Raw genomic sequence first — 14,895 nt, 5'->3', positions numbered from 1 at the left:
GAAAGAAACAAAATTTATTTTAAAAAATAATACATAAAAATTTTTCTAACATGTGAAAGGAAACAGACATCCAGGTCTTAGAATCACAGAGAGTCCCAAACAAGATAAATTCAAAGAGGTCCACATAAAGACACATAATACAATGGTAAAACTTAAAGAGAAAATCATAAAGGCATATAGATAAAAGCAACTAGTTATATACAAGAGAACTCCCATGAAAATACTAGCTGAATTTTTAGCAGAAACTTGGAAGAACAGAAGGAAGCAGCATAATATATTCAAAATAGTAAAAGCATACAACCAAGAATAGTCTTCTCATCAAAGCTATCATACAGATTTGAAGGAGAGATCAGGGGTTTTACAAATAAGCATGAGATAAAAAGTTCACTACCATTAAAATAGTTTTACAAGAAATGTTAGAGAGACTTCTCTAAACAGAAAACTAAAGAACACAACCAGAAATATTAAAAGTATGAAAAGTAAGATCTCATTGGTAAAAACAAATATACAGTAAAAGCAGTAAATCAACTTTTGGGCCCATGGGAAAACAAAAATAATACCATCATTTATATCCAAAATAATTAGTTAAGGGATACACAAAAGAAAAATATGTGAAATATGATGTTAAAAATATTAAACGTTGGTCAAGAGGCAGAAGAATGCAGAGCTGTTAGAATGTGTTTGAATGAAAGAGATCTTCAACTTAAAATAATTGTTCATAAGCATATACATATAAGGATATACATGTATACACTTTTTCATGGTAACCACAAACCAAAAATCTAAAATAGATATATATACCAAATTCCCATCATGGCTCAGTGGAAATAAATCTGACTAGTATCCATGAGGATGCAGGTTCCATCCTTGGCCTCGGTCACTGGGTCAAGGATCTGGCATTGCCATGAGCTGTGGTGTAGGTCACAGATGTGGCTTGGATCTGGCATTGCCATGGCTGTGGTGTAGGCCAGTGGCTATAGCTCTGATTTGACCCCTAGCCTAGGAATCTCCGTATGCTGTAGGTGTGGCCCTAAACAAAAAAGACAAAAAATGTAAACATATTAAATGTTCAAAAAAAGGGTATAGTGTCTGAATGGATAAAAAACAAGACCAACATATATGCTGCCTATAAAAGACTTTCTTAGATTTAAAGATACAGAGACTGAAGGTGAGAGATGGGAAAATATTCTATGAACATTTTGTTTTAAAACAATACTAATAGAAAACAAATTATAATCAAAATTAAGAAGATAATAAGAGACAAAGAAGGACACTACATAATGAGAAAGGGATTAATTAAATAAGAAGACATAATGATTATAATTATATATGCACTCAACAGATGAGCACCTAAATACATAAAGCAAATACCAACAGAAGTAAAGGGAGATATTGACCATAACATAAAATTGCAAGGAGGTTTAACAAGCCATTACATCAATGGAAAAATCATCTGGACAGAAGATCAATAACAAAACACTGACCTTAAACAACATATTAAACCAGATGAACTTCATAGATATCTAGAAAATATCCCATCCAAAATCAGCAGAATAATTTTTTTTCCACATGTACATGGAATATCCTCCAGGGTAAATCATATGATAGTCCACAAACATGTGTCAATGCATTTATATTGAAAACATATGTATCTTTTTTGACCAAAATGGCATGAGACTAGAAGACAACTATAAGGAAAAAAAACAACAAAAAAACCCAATGCTTCAAAACCTATAAACACATGCAGGCTACTAAACAACCAACTGGTTACTGAAGAAATCAATGAGGAAATTAAAAAAGAAAAATTCTGGAGACAATGAAAATACTAAAAATCCAAAGCCTATGGGATACATTAAAAGCAATACTAAGGGGGAAGTATATAGTGATACAAGTCTACCTCAGGAAACAAGAATATCTCTAATAAACAATATAACCTTATACCAAAAGGAACTAGGAAAAAAAAAAAAAAAAGAACAAACAAAACCCAAAGTTGGTAGAAGGAAAGAAATCATAAAGTTCAAATGAGAAATAAATAAATTAGAGTCTAAAAAAATATAAAAGATCAATAAAACCAAATCTTGTTTCTTTGAAAAGATGAACAAATTGATAAAACATTAACCAGAATCATCAAGACAAAAAGAGTGTTCAAATAGAAAATTAGAAATGAAAGAGAATTTATAATTGACATCAGAATTATAAAGGATTATAAGAGAATACTGTGGACAACTACACACCTAAAAATGGACAACAAATAAAAAATTGATGCATTTCCAGAAATGTTGAAACTTCAAAGACTGAATCAGGAAGAAACAGGAATTATGGAGAGATTGATATCCGTTAATAAAATTGCATCATTAATATAAAAAGCTCCCAGCAAACCAAAGTCCGGGACAGAATGGCTTCACAGAAAAAAAATTGCAAAACAGTTAAAGTGTTGACATTTATTTTTCTCCTACTAGTTTCAAAAATTTAAGAGGAAGTGGTGCCTCTAAACACAATCTACTAGGCTATCATTACCCAGACACAAAATCAGGCAAAGATACCACAAATAAAGACAATTGCAGGCCCATATCACTGATAAACATGGATGAAAAACCCTCAAAAATATTATCAAATTTTATTCAATAATATATTAAAAATATCATATACCATGATCAAGTGGGATTAATCACAGGGATGCAAGGCTAGTTAAAAATCTGCAAATCAATCGATGTGATACACTACATTAACAAACTGAAGAATAAAAATCATATGATCATCTCAATACAAAGAAAGTTTTTGAAATAATTCAAAATTTATTTATGATAAAAAATGTATAGAGTCCACATACGACATTGTCCATATATGACAAGTCCATATATGACTTATATATGACCATAGATACGACTTGTCCATACATGGCAATTCCACAGCTAACAGCATACTCAACAGTGAAAAGTTGAAAGTATTTTCTGTAAGATCAAGAAGAAGATGAGATTGTTTGTTTTTGCCATTTTCACTCAACGTTTTTTTGGAAATCCTAACTAAGGCAATTGAACAATAAAAAGAAAGAAAATGAATCCAAATTGGAAAGGAAGAATAAAACCATCAGTTTGCGAATGACACAGTATTACATATTAAAAGCCCTAAAGATGTCATCCAAAATCTGTTTGAACCAATAAATGAATTCAGTAAAGTTTCAGGATACAAAATTAATATCCAGAAATCTTGCATATTTATGCACACAATAAGTTATCAGAAAGATAAATTTAGAAAACTATCCTATTTACAAATCAAAAACGGAATAAAAAAGTACTTAGGAATACACCTGTTCAAGGATGTAAAAGAAGTGTTGTCAGAAAAGTATAAAAAATTCATAAAAGACAGTAAAGATGACACAAACAAATGTAATGATATACCCATAAATGGGAAAAATCAGTATTTTAAAATGGTATGCCACCCAAGGCAATGCAATCCCTATTAAAATACCAATGACATCTTTCATACAACTCTAACAAGTAATCTGAAATCTGTAGGGAGCCACATAAGATTCCAAGTAACAAAAACTATCATGAGAAAGAAGAACAAACCTGAAGGTATCATGGTCCCTGATTGCAAATATAATAAATATACAGTAATCAAAACTGTGTGGTAATGGCACAAATACAGACACAAAGATCAATGGAACAGAATAGAAAGCTCAGATATCAACATATATGAGGTCAAATAATATATGACAAGTAGGCAAGAATATATAATGAAAAACAAACACCTTTACAATAAATGCTGTTAAGAAAACTGGACAACTACATGTTGAAGACAAAATTAATACATATAAGTCAACTGCATTTCTACATACTAACAATGAAAGACCAGAAAGAGAAATTAGGGAAACCACCCCATTTACCATTGCATCAAAAAGAATAAAATACCTAGAAATAAACCTCCCTAAAGAGACAAAAGACTTGTGCTCTGAAAACTGTAAGACACTGATGAAAGAAATCAAAGATGACACAAAAACAAATGGAAAGACATACCATGCTCCTGGAATGGAAGAATCAATATTGTCAAAATGACTATACTACCAAAGGCAATCTACAGATTCAATGCAATCCCTATCAAATTACCAAGGACATTTTCCACAGAACTCAAACAAAATATTTTAAAGTTTGTTCGGAAGCACAGAAGACCCAGAATAGCCAAAGCCATCCTGAGAAAGAAAAATGGAGCTGGGGGAAACAGGCTCCTTGATTTCAGACTATACTACAAAGCTACAGTCATTTAAACTGTATGGCACTGGCACAAAAGCAGAAATATAGATCAATGGAACAGGATAGAAATCCCCGGATTAAACCAATGCACCTATGGTCAACTAATCTATGCCAAAACAGGGAAGAATATACAATGGAGAAAAGACATATACTTCAATAAATGGTGCTGGGAAAACTAGACAGCTACAAGTAAGAAAATGAAATTAGAACACTCCCATACACAAAAATAAATTCAAAATGGATTAAAGACCTAAACATAATACTGGATACTATAAAACTCCTAGAGGTAAACATACGCCAAACACTCTCCTACATAAACCACAGCAATATCTTCTCAGATTGTCTTCCTAGAGAAATGACAATAAAAACAAAGATAAACAGCAACTTGGATGGACTTAGAAATTATCATGCTAAGTGAAGGTAGACAATGAGATACAAATGTCATATGCTATCACTTATATGAGGACTCTAAAAAAGATACAATGAACTTCTTTCCAAAACAGAAATTGACACAGAGACATTGAAAAACTTACCAAAGGAGACAGGGTTAGGGGGTAAGAATGGGCTCAGAGTTTGGGAGGTAAATGTTTTAAAATTGGGTTGTGATGATGGTTGGATAATTACAATAAAATTCATTGAAAAAATACTTAAATGTAAAACCTGAAATCTCAAAACCTTTGAAGAAATTATAATTAGTATGGTTTAACGTCTGTTCAGCAACACATATACATATATATGTATATGTATGTATATTGGCTCATTCTCCTCTGGCAAGGGAAATGAAAGCAAATATTTAAAAATGGATTCAAACAATGGATCCATCAAAATAAAAAGCTTTTGTACAGTGAAGGAAAGCATCAACAAAATGAAAGTCAGCCTACTTAATGGGAGAAGATATTTGCAAATATTACATACCAATAAGGGTTTTATATACAAAGTATACAAAGAACACATATAACTCATTATCAATCAAATAAATGTGATTAAAATTGGGAATAGGACCTGAACAAAGTTTGTTTGTTTTCAATGGTTTCACCCACAGCATATGGAAGTTCCTAGCCAGGGACTGAATTTGAAGTATACTTGTAGCAATACCACAAGATCCTTTAACCCACTGCACCGGGCCAAGGATGAAATCCACATCTCCTTGGTGATCAGAGCTGCTACATTCAGATTCTTAACCCACTTCCCCACAGTGGAAACTCTGAGATTTTTTCCAAAGAAGATTGTAGTTGGCCAAAACACACTGAAAGGAGGCTTAACATCTCTAATTTAGGGAAATGCAAATCAAAACCTCAGTGATATAGCATCTCAGACCTGTCAGGTTAGCTATTATAAAAAAATACAATAAATATAAAGTGTTGACAGGAATATGGAGGAAATAGAACTCCATTTCTACAATGCAAATTTTTACAGCCCCTTTAGAAAATAATATGGAGTTTCCTCAAAGAATTAAAAATACGACTGCTATGTGATCAAGAAATTTTACTTGTGGGTATTTACCCAAAGGAAAAAACCCACTAATTCCCAAAGATATGTGCATTCTTATGTTCATTGTAACACTTTTATAATAGACAAAATATGGAATCAACCTTCATGCTCATTAATGGATAAAGAAGATCTGATCACACACTCACAATAAATATTATTGATTCTTAAAAAGTAACACCTTGCCGTTTATGACAACATGGATGGATCTAGAAGTAATTATGCTAAGTGAAATATCTTAGACAAGAAAGACAAAGACTTCATGATCTCTTGTATATGTGGAATCTAAAATACAAAACAGAAACAGACTCATAGATACAGATAAAGAGTGGGTGGTTGCCAGAAAATAGGGGGATGGGGTGGGTGAAGGAGGTGATGAGAATTAATAGGTACGAACCTCCAGTTATATAATAAATAAAGCATGAATATATAATATACAGTGTAAGGAATATAGTCAATAATATTATGATAACTCTTTATGAGAATAGATGGTTACTAGACTTGTTGTGATCATTTCATAATATATGCAAATATTAAACCATTATGTAGTATACCCAAAACCAAAATAATATTGTATGTTAACTATATTTGAATAAATAATTCATTTACTTAAATTCATTCCAATCATATCCAGTTCTGAAAACACATAAATTTCCTTTCCAAATATTCGTTATTCATAAATCTTTTTTTTACTTAAAATACACATCCTATTCTTACATATGAAGATCTCCCTCTCTCTCTTTTTTTTTTTTTTTTTTTTTTTTTTTTTTTCTTAGGGCCACAGGCTGCACTCACAGCATATGGAAGTTCTTATTCCCAGACTAGGGGTTTAATCAGAGATGCCAGCCAACACCACAACCATGGCAATACAGGATCACTAACCCACTGAGCAAGGCTACTATCATGGTACTATTTGGGTTTGTAACCCACTGAGCCACAATGGGAACTCCTCCATTATTTTTTTTTTTGACTTTTTTTTTAATAATTTTTTTTTTATTTTCCCACTGTGCAGCAAGGGGGTCAGGTTATCCTTACATGTATACATTACAATTACATTTTTTCCCCCACCCTTTCTTCTGTTGCAACATGAGTATCTAGACAAAGTTCTCAATGCTATTCAGCACGATCTCCTTGTAAATCTATTCTAAGTTGTGTCTGATAAGCCCAAGCTCCCGATCCCCCCCACTCCCTCCCCCTCCCATCAGGCAGCCACAAGTCTCTTCTCCAAGTCCATGATTTTCTTTTCTGAGGAGATCTTCGTTTGTGCTGGATATTCGATTCCAGTTATACGTGATATCATATGGTATTTGTCTTTGTCTTTCTGGCTCATTTCACTCAGTATGAGAGTCTCTAGTTCCATCCATGTTGCTGCAAATGGCATGATGTCATTCTTTTTTATGGCTGAGTAGTATTCCATTGTGTATATATACCACCTCTTCCCAATCCAATCCTCTGTCGATGGACATTTGGGTTGTTTCCATGTCCTGGCTATTGTGAATAGTGCTGCAATGAACATGCGGGTGCACGTGTCTCTTTTAAGTAGCGTTTTGTCCGGATAGATGCCCAAGAGTGGGATTGCGGGGTCATATGGAAGTTCTATGTGTAGATTTCTAAGGTATCTCGAAACTGTTCTCCATCGTGGCTGTTCACCAACAGTGCAGGAGGGTTCCCTTTTCTCCACGGCCCCTCCAGCACTTGTTATTTGTGGATTTATTAATGATGGCCATTCTGACTGGTGTGAGGTAGTATCGCATGGTAGTTTTGATTTGCATTTCTCTTATAACCAGCGATGTTGAGCATTTTTTCATGTGTTTGTTGGCCATCTGTATATCTTCTTTGGAGAAATGTCTATTCAGGTCTTTTGCCCATTTTTCCATTGCGTTGTTGGCTTTTTTGCTGTTGGGTTGTATAAGTTGTTTATATATTCTAGAGATTAAGCCCTTGTCTTTTGCATCATTTGAAACTGTTTTCTCCCATCCTGTAAGCTGTCTTGTTGTTTTCTTTTTGGTTTCCTTTGTTGTGCCAAAGCTTTTCAGTTTGATGAGGTCCCATGGGTTTATTTTTGCTCTGATTTCTATTGCTTTGGGAGACTGACCTGAGAAAATATTCATGAGGTTGATGTCAGAGAGTGTTTTGCCTATGTTTTCTTGTAGGAGTTGGATGGTGTCCTGTCGTATATTTAAGTCTTTCAAGCCATTTGGAGTTTATTTTTGTGCATGGTGTGAGGGTGTGTTCTAGTTTCATTGCTTTGCATGCAGCTGTCCAGGTTTCCCAGCAATGCTTGCTGAATAGACTTTCTTTTTCCCATTTGATGTTCTTGCCTCCCTTGTCAAAGATTAATTGACCATAGGTGTCAGGGTTTATTTCCGGATTCTCTGTTCTGTTCCATTGGTCTGTCTGTCTGTTTTGATACCAGTCCCACACGGTTTTGATGACTGTGGCTTTGTAGTATTTCTTCAAGTCTGGGAGAGTTGTGCCTCCTGCTTGGTTTTTGTTTCTCAGGATTGCTTTGGCGATTCTGGGTCTTTTGTGGTTCCATATAAATGTTTGGATTGTTTGTTCTGGTTCTGTGAAAAATGTCATGGGTAATTTGACAGGGATTGCATTGAATCTGTAGATTGCTTTGGGTAGGATGGCCATTTTTACAATATTGATTTTTCCAGTTCATGAACATGGAATATCTTTCCATTTCTTTACATCTTCTTTCATTTCTTTGATTACATTTTATAGTTCTCGGCATATAGGTCCTTTACCTCCTTGGTCAGGTGTATTCCGAGGTATTTGGTTTTTGAGGCCCAATTTTAAAAGGTATCGCATTTTTGTATTCCTTTTCTAATGTTTCATTGCTGGTATACAGAAATGCAACGGACTTCTGAATGTTAATCTTATATCCTGCAACTATGCTGAATTTATTAATCAGTTCAAGGAGTTTTGGGGTTGAGTCCTTAGGGTTTTCTATGTATAGTATCCTGTCATCTGCATACAGTGACAGTTTGATCTCTTCTCTACCTACATGGATGCCTTTTATTTCTTTTGTTTGTCTAATTGCTGTGGCTAGGACTTCCAAAACTATGTTGAAGAGCAGTGGTGAGAGTGGGCATCCCTGTCTTGTTCGAGATTGGAGTGAGAAGGCTTTCAGTTTTTCCCCATTGAGGATTATATTTGCTGTGGGTTTCTCATAAATGGCTTTGATTATATTCAGGAATGTTCCCTCTCTACCCACTTTGGCGAGAGTTTTCATCATGAATGGATGTTGGACTATGTCAGATGCTTTTTCTGCGTCTATTGAGATGATCATATGATTTTTGACTTTTCTTTTGTTAATGTGGTGTATGATGTTGATTGATTTGCGTATGTTGAACCATCCTTGTGAACCTGGGATGAATCCCACCTGGTCATGGTGTATAATTTTTTTGGTATGTTGTTGGATTCGGTTGGCTAAGATTTTGTTGAGAATTTTTGTATCTACATTCATCAAAGATATTGGCTGATAGTTTTCTTTTTTAGTGGTATCCTTGTCTGGTTTTGGAATGATGGTGATGTTGGCATCATAGAATGTCTTTGGGAGTGTTCTTTATACTTCAAACTTTTGAAAAAGTTTAACGAAGATGGGCACTATATCCTCTTTATAAGTTTGGTGGAATTCACCTGTGAAGCCATCTGGTCCTGGCCTTTTATTTGTAGGGAGTGTTTTTATGACATCTTCAGTATCATTTCTAGTGATCAGTCTGTTCAGTTGATCTGTTTCTTCTTGATTCAGTTTTGGCAGGCAGTAAGATTCTAGAAAATTGTCCATTTCTTCCAGATTGTCAAATTTGTTGGCATATAGTTGTTCATAGTAGTCTCTTACAGTGTTTTGTATTTCTGCAGTATCCATTGTGATTTCTCCTTTTTCATATCTAATTGTGTTTGTTTGAGTTCTTTCTCTCCTCTTTTTAGTGAGTCTAGCCAGGGGTTTGTCAATTTTGTTTACCTTTTAAAGAACCAGCTCTTGGTTTTATTAATTTTCTCTATTGTTTTTTGAATCTCTATTTTATTTTTTTCCTCTTTGATTTTTATGATTTCCTTCCTTCTGCTAACTTTAGGTCTTTTTTGTTCTTCTATTTCTAATTCGTTTATGTGGAGTGTTAAGTTGTCCATTTGAGATCTTTCTTCTTTTTTGAGGAAGGCCTGTATCACTATGAATTTCCCTCTGAGCACTGTTTTTGCAGCATCCCATAGATTTTGAGAGGTTTTGTCTTCATTATCATTTGTATCCAGGTATTTTTTAATTTCCTTCTTGATTTCCTCTTTGACCCATTTTTTTTATTATGCAACTAAAATTTATAAAGAAATCCTTATATACCATTAAATATTTTATATAGCATAATAAAAAGAATAACTTAACTGGTAAGAATAACACAAATAATACACCCCCTGAAAATAAGTAAAATATAAAATGCATAAGTTGGTTAAAAAACGGTGTAACTATATTAATAGGTCCTCACAATTTGTTATGTCTCATTGATTCTTCAATAAAGGTATTACACCATTCTAGGTATTGTGATAAAAAAGATATTATAGACTTTACATTGTAACATGGAGAGAAATGGTTATTAATAATATGATTGTTGACCTATATTATTTAATTGTACAGTTGTATGATTTAATTATAATTATCATAAATTCTTTCATGGAGAGGAAATCAGAACCATTTCTATGAAGACCTCAGCATTCCAAGGATGATGTCAAATGACCCCCTACATGGTGGATTATGCACTTATTTACTATGAGATATATTTCTTCTTCAGAGATTCCTTGTTTGTGTATCAACTGTAGATTTTTGGTTTGCAGTTATTCTGAAGTTTTGATATAAGAGTCTATATGTATATGAGATTGTTTTAAGTTGCTGTTCTCTTAATTGCAAGTTCATCTCCAGTGTCCTGCATTTGTACCCACCTCTTCTCCTGATGTCTGATTTTGGTGGTATAATTGTGCTTGGATGATTTCATATCTTTACTGTATATATACGTTTACTGGTGAGCCTTGTCATTTGTGGAATTTTTGTTTCCTGTTGCTGTCTTTTTTCTGCCTAGAGAAGATCCTTTAGTATTTGTTGTAAGGCTGGTTTAGTGTTGCTGAATTCTCTCATCTTTTGCTTCTCTGAGAAGGTTTTGACTTCTCCTTCAAAACAGAAAGAGAGCCTTGCTGGGTAAAGTGATCTTGGCTGGAGGTTTTTTCCTTTCATCATGTTAAGTATATCATGCCACTCCCTTCTGGCCTGCAGAGTTTCTGCTGAAAAATCTGCTGATAACCTTATTGGGGTTCCCTTGCATGTTACTTGTTTCTTTTTCCTAGCTGCTATCAAGATTTTCTTTGTCTTTAATTGTGGTCAGTTTGATTAATATGTGTCTCAGGGTGTTCCTCCTTGGGTTTATTTTATATGGTACTTGTTGTGCTTCCTGGATTTGAGTGAGTGGTTCCTTTCCCATGTTAGGGAAATTTTCAGCTATTATCTCTTGGAATATTTTTTCTGTCCCATTCTCTCTCTCTTTTCCTTCTGGCACCTGTATAATACCGATGTTGCTGCGTTTAACATTATCCCAGAGTTCTCTGAGACTCTCTTCATTTGTTTTCAGTCTTTTTTCTCTTTTCTGTTCTGCATCCCTAATTTCCACTAATCTGTCCTTCACCTCGCTTATTCATTCTTCTGCCTCATGTATTCTGCTGTTGGCTGCTTCTAGTGAATTTTTTATTTCAGTTATTGTATTTTGCATCTCTTCTTGTTTAAGTTTTATATCTTGTATCTCTTTGGTCAGTGTTTCCTCTAAGTTATCCATCTTTGCCTCCAGTTTATTCCCAATGTCTTGCATCATCTTCAGCATCAACAGTCTAAAGTCTTTTTCCTGGAGGCTGAGAATCTCCTGATCACTTAGCTGTTTTTCTGGGGTTTTTTTCTTTCTCCCTCATCTGAGTTATAGTTCTCTGTCTTTTCATTTTTATAGGTTTTTGGTGTGGTGACCTTTTTACAGATAATAGAGTTGTAGCCTCTCTTACTTCTGACATCTGCCCCCCTTGTGGCTGAAGTCTGTATGGGGGCTTGGTGTAGGCTTCCTGATGGGAGGGGCTGATGCCTGCCCACTGGTAGGTGGAGCTGATTCTACTTCCTCTGGTGTGTGGGGCTTAGTCTCTGGATGGGATTAGAGGCAGCTGTGTGCCTGAGAGGTCTTTAGGTAGCCTGTTTACTGTGGTATGGGGGCTGTGATCCCACCTGGATTTTCGTTTGCCCTGGGGCTTCTCAGCACTGACTGACAGGTGGGGCCAGATTTTCCCAAAATGGCCACCTCCAGAGAAAGTCAGCTGCTGAATATTCCCGAGAGTTTTGCCTTCAATGTCCCTCCTTCACAACAAGCCACATTCACCCCTGTTTTCCCAGGATGTCCTCCAAGAACCTTGGTCAGGTTTGACCTAGATTCCCTTGGAGACTTTGCTTTGCCCTGGGATCCAGTGCATGTGAAAGTCCGTGTGCACCTTTTAAAAATTGGGTCTCTGTTTCCCCCAGTCCTGTGGAGCTCCTGTGCTCTTTCTCTCCATGCCAGATCCCCACACATGAGGGTTTGATGTGGGCCTCAGAACTCTCACTCCAGTAGGTGAGTCTTTCTCTATGAACAAGTTAGTTTTCAGTCTGATGAGCTTCCCACCCTGGAGGTATGGGGTTGTTTATATCATGAAATCACCCTTCCTACCTCTTGATGTGGCCTCTTTTTCTTCTGGAGTAGGGTATCTATTTTAAGGTTTCTGGTCCATTTGGGTGGGGATTGCTCAGCTTTTAGTTATGAATTTTGTTGTTTTTAGGAGAGCTCCAGTGCTTCTATTCCACCATCTTAATCCTCTCCTGACCCATTGGTTTTTAACTTGCATGTTATTTAGTCTCCATGTAGTAGGTTTTTTCTCATTTATTTTCCTGTGGTTGATTTCTAGTTTCATGCCATTGATTTCAATAGAAGTGCTTGAAATAATTTTTATGCTTCTAAATTTGTTAAGGTTAGCTTTATGTCCCAATATGTGGTCGATTCTTGAGACTGTTTCATGTGCACTTCTGATTTTTTTGGATGTAGTGTCCTGAAGATATCAATTAAGTCTAACTTTTCTATTGTTTCCTTCAAGATCTCTGTTGCTTTATTGGTTTTCTGTCTAGAGGATTTGTCATTGGTGTGAGTGGGGTATTAAAGTCTCCTACTATGATTGTATGCCCATCACTTTCTCCCTTTATGTCTGTTAATATTTGTTGTATGTATCTGGGTGCTCCTGTATTTGGGGCATATATGTTGACGATAGTAACATCCTCTCCTTGGACAGATCTCTTAATCATTAAGTAGTGTCCTTTTTTGTCTTTCTTTATGTCTTTTGTTTTAAAGTCTATTTTGTCTGATATGAGTATTGCAACTCCTGCTTTCCTGTGATGTCTATTGGCTTGAAATATTTTTTCCCACCCCTTCACTTTCAATCTATATGTATCCTTTGTCCTAAGGTGAGTTTCTTGTAGGAAGCATATTGACGGTTTTTGCCTTTTTATCCACTCAGCCACTCTGTGTCTTTTGATCGGAGCATTCAGTCCATTGACATTTAAGGTGATAATTGATAGATGATTATTTATTGCCATTTTGAACCTCATCTTCCAGTTGATTCTATGGTTCTCCATTCTTCCTTTCTTTTTTTGGTTGGATGGTCTCCAGGTATTACCTGCTTGAGTGATTTTTTTTTTCATTTTTTGCGAATGCAATATTTGATTTTGGCTTGTGGTTGCCCTGTTTTTTTAAGTATGCTAACCCCTTCCTATAATTGTGTGTTTTAGCCTGACAGTCCTGTAGGTTCAACCACTTCATTACTATATTAAAATTAAGAAGAGAAACGGAGAAAAAAAAAGAAAAGAAAAAAATTAAAAATACGAAGAGTCTATTTATTTCCTCAGATCCCTTGCCCACCTTTTATGATTTTGATGACATTTTCTTTTTAATTTTATTTTATTTGAAACATGTTCATGATTAAATTTGTATGCTGGCTTATTTGAGTGATTGCTCTCTGACTGGTTTCCTCAATCCTTTCTTTTTGGTTTAGAGAATCCCTTTCAATACTTCTTTTAGCCTGGGTTTTGTATTGCTATATTCTTTTAGCTTTTGTTTGTTGGAAAAATTTTTATTTCCCCTTCTATTTTAAATGATATTCTTGCTGGATAGAGTATTCTAGGTTGCATTTTTTTTTCCTTTTAGCACTTTAAATATCTCTTGCCATTCTCTCCTGGCCTGTAGAGTTTCTGAAGAGAAATCAGCTGATAACCTTATGGGGGTTCCCTTGTAGGTAACATTCTGCTTTTCTCTTGCTGTCTTTAGGATCCTCTTTTTATCACTAACTTTTTCCATTTTTATTATAATGTGTCTTGGTGTGGGTCTATTTGGGTTCAACTTGTTTGGGGTCCTCTGTGTTTTCTGTATCTTGAAATCAGTATCCTTTAGCTTTGGAAGGTTTCCAGTGATAATTTCTTCAAATATATTTTCCATTTCCTTATCTTTTTCTACTCCTTCTGGAATTCCTATTATGCATAGATTGGCCCGCTTTCTATTATCCCATAGGTCTCTTATATTGACTTCATGTTTTTTCATTTGGTTTTCTGTCTGCTGACTTGATTGGGTGATTTCAATTATCCCATCTTCCATGTCACTGATTCGTTCTTCTGCATTATTCATTCTGGTTTTTACTGCCTTTAGTTCAGTTCATATCTCTGCAAATGAATTTTATAGTTTTTCTTGGCTCCTCCTTATATTTTCTAGTTCCTTTCTGAGGGTATCTGCATTACTGTTCATATCTTCTCTTAATTCCTTCAGTCTTTTCACTATTTCCCTTTTGAACTCCACATCTTTCACACTGCAGAGGTCTATTTCATTGTTGACTGATTTAGGTGAGTTTTCCTGTTGGTTTAACTGGGGGTGGTTTCTCAGCTTCTTCATCTTGCTTGTTGTTTTCTTTTTCTTGGTGGATTTGTACTTCCCGTGGCTGGGCAGGGTTTGCTTTGGCACTGCTGTGGAATGTTTCCTTAGGGCTGGCATTGTTGGTCAGTCTCTTTGAGGCAGCGTGGCTTTTCTTGCCAGTGGGTGAGGCTGACAGGGTCTCTCTGAAGCAA

This window comes from Phacochoerus africanus, chromosome 6 (genome assembly GCF_016906955.1).
Source record: "Phacochoerus africanus isolate WHEZ1 chromosome 6, ROS_Pafr_v1, whole genome shotgun sequence".
Taxonomy (NCBI): domain Eukaryota; kingdom Metazoa; phylum Chordata; class Mammalia; order Artiodactyla; family Suidae; genus Phacochoerus; species Phacochoerus africanus.
This window is presented reverse-complemented; position numbering follows the sequence as displayed.